At 39.8% G+C, this 7,886-nt stretch overlaps 1 pseudogene; it reads right to left on the bottom strand.

Annotated features, from left to right (window-relative positions):
- Window positions 1-1,965: 1,965 nt before the first annotated feature.
- LOC105713268 (heterogeneous nuclear ribonucleoprotein A3-like) lies at window positions 1,966-3,026 on the bottom strand (annotated as a pseudogene).
- Window positions 3,027-7,886: the final 4,860 nt, after the last annotated feature.

Here is a 7,886-nt window from a genome sequence, read left to right as displayed (position 1 = left end):
TTTATGTGAACAAAAGAACTTGAGACAATTTAGCTCAATTATAATAAAATGTTCTCCAAGCATTATTTTGACCAGGTACCCAGGTTTAAGTTATGAACATTGACAGTGTCCATTATATAACCACACTTGAAGTTATTAAGGACTTAACCATTTTCTAATATTAGCCCATTTTCTAACTGCTTTTCACATATATGCCCATTAACAATGGAATGTCTGTTACATTTATTGGGTTGTGAGTGTTTCTGGAAAACTGCAGTATGTGTGAAGACCAATTTCCATGCTGGCATTGCATGCATGCAAATATTAATGCACAGAGGCACAGAATTAGCGCAAGAGAGCATATTCAAACATGCCTCATTCCCCTTTTTATTGCTTGTTTTGCTTAGTACTTCTTAAAACAAAAATAAGAATCTTGAATTCATTGTTCAACTGCCAAAGTAATGGCAGGGCACATACTCAGGGCTTGAATGAAATTGTAAGCACTAGCTGGCGCAAAACAGTAGACATTGGTGTATGTATACCATATATACATATGACCTTATTATCCAAAACTCTTCTCAACCAGGGCCTTTCAAACAAATTGGTAACAACATGATTTATGTTAAAATATACACAGAAAATAACAGTGTGTTCTTTGGGAATTTAAGAACTCAGACTATCCAAATTTGAATTCATGTCTGTAGGAAGTGAGAAGCTTGTACTAAGCAACTGTGCTACATTTCTGCTGCAGCTAGGTTATTTTGGACAATTATACCTAAACTATCCTTGGTTTCATCCAGCAAAATGTATAGGGTACCAACAGGAAAGGATGCCAGCCAGTTAGGGGTTTAATAACGCATTATTTTTATTCTCTTGCTCTGAGAAATTGTATAAAAAAATTTAAACCAAGGAAAATAACTCAAGATGTATGGACCTCTTATGCTTTAAAAAAAACAAAAAAAAAAAGGCACCCACCAATTTGCTCAGATATAGCAGGCTTAATGGTCCTATATTTTGAAAAGTTTTTAAGAATGGTTTCTAACATAGGAGAGGGAAAACATCCACTATCCCTTTTCAGAATTTTAAATGGAGGGAAGTAAACATTCTTTACACCCAGAACCTATGGCAGCAGTTCAAATTTGACCAAGATAAATGTAGAATGGAGATGTTCTAAACACAGCTAGGACTCAGCAAGTCTAACACAGTAAAATCATATGATTACATTTTAAAAGAAAATGCGCAAAAACCAAATATAAATTTTGAGATTTTTTTTTATTTGAAGGTAATCTTAATGCTATTCAATTTACAAATGCTAATTTAAATACTCAATCCTATTTATCTAAAACACACACTGCAAATACACAGATATCTATTCTCTTCACATGTCAGTGTCCATTCATATCATGGTTTGGAAATGGGGAGAATAGATTCCCCTTAAACTGCAAGTCAGCAGGTGTTTCTTTTCAGTTAACTTTAGTAAAATGCATACAAAATAGTAATTAACAATGATCTTCTTTACTTGTTAACTCACAAGGAAACACCTTCAAAACTGCATTTTGTTAAAGTTTCTGTGCTAAAACGTAGAAAGACTGAAGTACACAAATATTGAAAAGTTAAAAATTCCTCAGTTTTTTATTCCTGGTACCACTACCACAATTTACAGGACAATATACCTGATGTAATGAAAAGAAAAAGACAAAGACAAAGCTACAATAGATAAAAGACCTCAGGAACGTACATCTTATTGACACTACATTGTATTTATCAATAGCTGCAGTTTTTGCAAACTGTGGCTATGACAGTCCTGAACAAGAAGGGTTTCCTGTTTAAGCTGCAGTAACTTTTCTGACTATGGATTATCATTCCTTCTGTGGCAGATTTTTACATTTCCTCTAATGCACTGGGGACAACTGTCTCAACTTGCAGCTTTCCTGAAAGCTATTCACTCTCTCTCCTGCTAGGAACTGTAGCCCTTTACTGCTGTTTTTAGAAACTTCTGCTGTCATATTCATCACTTCCACCACCAGATCCATAACCACCACTGTAGGAACTGCCCGAGCTTCTTCTACTGAAACTGCCCTCTTTCATGGGTCCATAATTTGATTGTTGTCCACTGTAATTTCCAAAATTATTACAGTTCCCACCATCACCATAGTTACCACCACCAAAATTTCCTCCTTCATTGTAACCATCATGTCCTCCACCACAGTCACCATATCTACCACCTAGGTTTCCATATCCTGGTTCACTACCACCATAGCCCCCTCTACTACTGTAACCAAGACCACCGCCATAGTTGCCACCATCATCTCCAAGTGTATTATATCCACCATCACCTCCTTCATAACTACCTCTGCTACCACCACCTCCACCACCATAGTGCCCTCTTCCACCAAAGTTTCCACCACAGCCAAAATTACCTCCACCACCTCCAAAGTTTCCTCTGCGACCCATAAAATTTTGCCAAATCCACTTTCACGACCTCTCTGTGATCCAGCAAACTGCATCTCTTATTTAGAAAGGGCCTTTTCACTTCACAATTATGCCCATTATTAGTGTGGTATTTCTGAACAACAATTTTATCAACTGTATCATGATCATCAAAAGTCACAAAAGCAAATCCTCTTTTTTCCACTCTGCCTGTCCTCCATAACTTCTATGGTTTCAATCTTGCCATACTTTTCAAAGTAGTTTCTCAAATTATATTCTTCTATATCTTCTTTAATACCACCAACAAAAATTTTCTTCACTTTTAGATGGCCACCAGGCTTTACAGAATCCTCTCTAGAAACAGCTCTCTTTGGTTCCACTACACGCTCATCAACCTTGTGTGGTCTAGCACACATTGCTGCCTCCACCTCTTCAACACAAGAATAAGTTACAAAACCAAAGTCCCTGGAACGTTTTGTTTGGGGGTCTTTCATCACTACACAATCTGTGAGTGTGCCCCATTTCTCAAAATGTTCTCTTAAATGCTCATCTGTAGTTTCACAGCTCAGATCACCAACAGACAGTTTTCTCAACTGCTCTGGTTCATTTGGATCATGGCCCTCCTCCCCACCGCGGTGGCGACAGTGATGGTGGAGTTGGCTGGGGGCACCCGGACAGTGGTTTTACCTCAATTTTGAGAGATTTAGCATCATTCTTAAGGGCCCTAGGATTTTTGGAGTGGTAAATGAGCATCAACTTCTTCAACCTACTAATTCAACCTGCTGTATTAGCCCCTAACAAGAGTCATCCTGTCCTTTGAAACTTTTAAGCCGAGCATTGACTTCTCTCTAGCTGTGAAAATCTTAGGTAGTGTCTTCTTCCAATAGAAATCTGTTTCATTTATGTTTTGTTATTTAGTGTAGCTACCTTCATTGATGATTTTGGCTAGATCTTCTGGATGAGTTGTTGCAGCTTGTACATTGGCACTTGCTGCTTTTCTTTCCACTTTTATGTTGTGGAGACAGCATCTTTCCTTAAACCTCATGAATCAACCTCTGCTCCTTTGCTAGTTTCCAGCCTTTCTTCTCTAGCTTCCTCACCTCTTCCAGCCTTTGTACAACTGAAGAGAGTTAGAGCCTTGTCCTGGATTAGGCCTTGGCTTAAGGGAATGTTGGGGCTGCTTTGATCTTCTACACAGACAACTAAAACTTTCTCTAGATCAGCAAGAAGTCTGTTTCACATTCTTATCATTCCTGTGTACACTGGGGTAGTACTTTAATTTCCTTCCAGGACTTTTCCTTTGCATTCGCAGTCTGGTTAACTGTTTGGCACCAGAGGCCTATCTTTCAGTCTGTCTTGGCTTTCAACATGCCTTCCTCACTAAGCTTAATCATTTCTAGCTTTTGATTTAAGGTGAGAGATGTGCAACTCTTCCTTTTACTTGAAGACTCAGAGGTCATTGTAGTGTTATTCATTGGTCTAATTTCAATACTGTTGTGTCTCAAGGCATAGGGAGGCTTGAGGAAGGAGAGAGATGGAGAAATGGCCAGTCAGTGGAGCAGTCAGAACACACACAACATTTACTGATTAAGTTTACTGTCTTTTATGGGCTAAGTTCATGGCACCCCAAAACAATTACATTAGTAACGTCAAAGGTCATAGGTCACAGATCACCATAACAGATATAGTAATAAATTTTTAAAAAATACTATGAAAATTACCAAAAAGTGACACAGAGACATGAAGTGAGCACATGCTGTTGAAAAATGCTACAAACCTTCAATATGTAAAAAATGCAGTATCTGAGAAGTGCAATAAGGTGAAGTGTATTAAAACGAGGTATGGCTGTATTTTTCATTGGGATTATGTTAAATTCATAAAGTCATTTAGGGAGAAATGACATTTTCATGATGTTGAGTTTTCCTAACAGAAGCACAACGTGCCTTTTCATTTGTTCAAGCCTATTTCTGTGTCTTTCCCAAGTGTTCTACAGTCTAGACACATTTTGACTGTCATACAATGTAAAGAGCGAGGCTGTCTCTCTCCCATCCCACACACAACTTCCAGTACATATGTTTTCAGACTCATCCTCTCATTTTTGTAGTTAAGATCATTTAAACCTGATTCTTCCTTTCTGGAAATTTGGGAGATAGGGAGAAGAACTGCACGTAGAATGGTAAGGGTATGGGCTTTGGAGTCAGACTGCCATTGGTTTAAATTTGGCTCTGTCATTTATCAGCAATGTGACCAACAGCAAGTCCTCATTGGCAAAATAGAGATTTTTACCTGTACATTACTTCATTCTTATGCTGCTATAAAGACATATCTGAGACTGGGTGATTTAGAAAGAAAAGAGGTTTGATTGGCTCATGGTTCTGCGGGCTGTACAATATTCTGCTTCTGGTGAGACCTCAGGAAACTTAACAATTACAGCAGAAGGCGAAGGGGAAGCAGGTACATCTTACATGCTGGAGCAGAAGGAAGAGAGAGTGAAGTGGGAGGTGCTACACACTTTCAAACAACCAGATCTGGTGAGAACTCTATCATGAGACAGCATTAGGGGGATGGTGCTAATATTGGAAACCACTCCCATGATCCAATCACCTCCTACCAGGCCCCACCTCTGACGTTTGAAATTACAATTCAACATGAGATTTAGGTGGGGAGACAGAGCCAAGCCATATCACACCTTTTGTGAAAGTAAGAATTGGATAGGATAACATATATGAAGCAGCTAGCACAGTGCCTGATATGAATAAGAGCCCAGTTTAAGTGGTAGTTGTTACTTGCCCTGGGCAGTAACAATTCTGGTAGTGAATAATTTCCAGTATGGAATTGAAAACCCTATCACAGGCCTCCTGATGTGTTTGTAACATATCATACACTGTTACATATATTTTTAAAGAATCTGTCCATCGTCCACCCATGTTAATTTCATTGATTTCTGGCAATACCATGCTATTTTGAGGTTTTCTTATTTTACCATGAGTTGGCATTTTTCAGACTTTATATTTTGTCTCACTTTTACAAAATGCTGGAGTAACCTGAACATAGTGGCAGAAGCTTCACTAGTCTGAACAGTGATGGATCATCTTTTCCTGGAAGCCATCAATCAACAGTAGCTAACAAGAATATGGAGTGGGGTAGGAGTGGGAGGGGGTACGAAGGTCACTTTACTTGGTTCACTGACTACTTGCTGAGAGCCCTTTTGATTGATATAGTAAAAATTTCTGCTGATTGCATCACTATTTCAGGAGAGTGTTGACTTGCTCTCCTCAAGCAGATTTCTGATTTTAGTTGAGAATCAGCATTCTAAACTTTTACCATTTCATGCAGACAGCAACATTAATTGAGCACCCACTGTCTACTGAGTGCTACTGAGTGCTATGCAACAGAGTTAATAGTAAGTAGAAGGCCACAGATGGCTTGTCTTAGGGGTTCGGGCTGGCTGTACTGGCAGAACATGGATCTGGCCGATGGGTCAATTTATTGATTTAAGGAAAGTGGGCTGGTGAGTGCTCAGACACCATGGAGGGTGCAGGGCTGGGTGTGCTAGTTGACCTGACATGAGGGTCACCACAGGGAAGCCAAGGTAGGGGCAGGAATGAAGATTCTTTGTTGTAGTTGCAGGGAGTGAAGCTTGGTGCTGTGGCCAATAGACCAAGAAGAGGCAGTCATGTAGTCCTAAAGCCTCGAATGAAAGCTATGGAAATCGAGCAGATGGTGGGGCAGAAGGTATGTCAAGGTCAGAGGCAAGTAGCCAGCATTTCTCTTGAGAGGTGGGTTGCCCTGATAGGCTGTGAGGGGAGGTGCCACCCTTTGCAGAAGACAGCACAGGACAGCCCTGGGAGTCAAGCCAGTGAGCAGGGTCTCAAAGAACCCTGAACTCAGGGTGGGAGAGGCCCTGTACCTGGAGCTAACGGGCATCCAGCAGGGATGGAATCATATCAATAATAGGAGCATCTTCATTTATTTAGTGCTTTTAATGCTTCAGAGAGCTTTCTCCTCTCTTACTGCACGTGTATAAAGTGCTGCCCTTTCCCTGGGGAGACAATGCCAGTGGCTTCCCATCAGCGCTTGCCCTTTACATTGTTTTCCCAGAAGTGTTTATAGACTTGTTTGATTAAATCACACTTTTCAGTCTCATGATAGCCCACAGGAGTTAGAGATGTCAGGGTGAAACCATGTATTGTCCATATCCTTACACTTTTTGAATTAAAAAATTTTTTTAATAGATTTGGGGGATGTAAGTGGTGATGAAGTATACTCACACTTTTCTGAGATACGAACATACAGATATTCATTTTTTCAACTGAAAATTCGTATTGTGCATGCACAAGGTAGCAGGCACTGCTTTGGTGCTATACATGTACGCATATTTCTATGTAAAAGATGTGTGTATATGTTATTATCCTAGAAAAGCTCCTTATACCCAGAAGTCAGACTGGTGGTGGCCTCAAACATTCAGAACACAAGTTGGAAAAGGGTCATGAGGGAGGCTAGAAGCTGCAGAGGGGTAGAGACTTTATTCCATAGGAAAGACAGAATTGCCCTCAGGCAGTTGCTCAGAACCACTGTGTGTATATGCAGCAGATGACAGCAGCAGGACTCACAGACCTCGGTGAGAAATGACAGCTGACAGCAGAGGGAGGGGACAGAAGAACTCTTGAAAGCAGAATCATTTCTTTTGAATTCTCTCTGGTTCTTCAGCACAATGGTTTGAGACCATTTCGTTCTGAGCAGTGCTGCATTAAATAGCACAATAATTAATAGCCCTAATGCCACTAGCTCCTATTTGCATAGCTTTAAAAAAATACAATTCTTTACACTACATTGTCTTATTAAATCAACGCAAAGTCTCTATGGCAGCATTCGTCAGAATCACCTGAAAGCTGTTAAAACACTCATTGCTGCTTCCTTGTCCCTACCTCCTTCCAACTTGACTTTCTATTTCAGTAGGTCTGATGTGGGGCTCTGAATCAGTCTTCCTGACAATTTCCCACATGACTCTGCTGCTGCTGGCTGGGGCCACACTTTGAGAACCACTGCCCTCCGAGTATGCATGGCTTCTTGTATTATTATTGTCACTATTTTACATAGGAAAAATGAAGTTTCAGAAAAGTTGAGTTACTTAACCAAAGTCACACAGGTGGCAGATTTTAGACTTCAGTTTGTCTTTGAAGAATAAGCCATATGTTTTTTCAACTTCGTGCTATTGTCTCAGATTTTTTTCCTAAAAAAAGATAGTTTAACACACGCTAGATTTTCTTCAAAATACTTGAAATTAAAACCTTGTCATTCTAGTCTATTAGAAAATTTATGTATATAACATATTCTTCCTTGACAACACTGGATAGGGTTCTTGGTATGTCTAGGTTCTGGAGCACTTAGAACATTTAAGTAAATGCTAAGACATTAGGGTGACTGGGTAGAAAAGGAACACATGGAGGAAGTAGGATTTGAAGTGACTGGGGCAG

The sequence above is a fragment of the Aotus nancymaae genome, unplaced genomic scaffold (assembly GCF_030222135.1).
Source record: "Aotus nancymaae isolate 86718 unplaced genomic scaffold, 86718_ANA_hifiasm-v0.15.2.pri h1tg000006l, whole genome shotgun sequence".
NCBI classification, from domain to species: Eukaryota; Metazoa; Chordata; class Mammalia; order Primates; family Aotidae; genus Aotus; species Aotus nancymaae.
The sequence above is the reverse complement of the archived record's forward strand: the minus strand, read 5'-3'. Positions and strand labels throughout refer to the sequence as shown.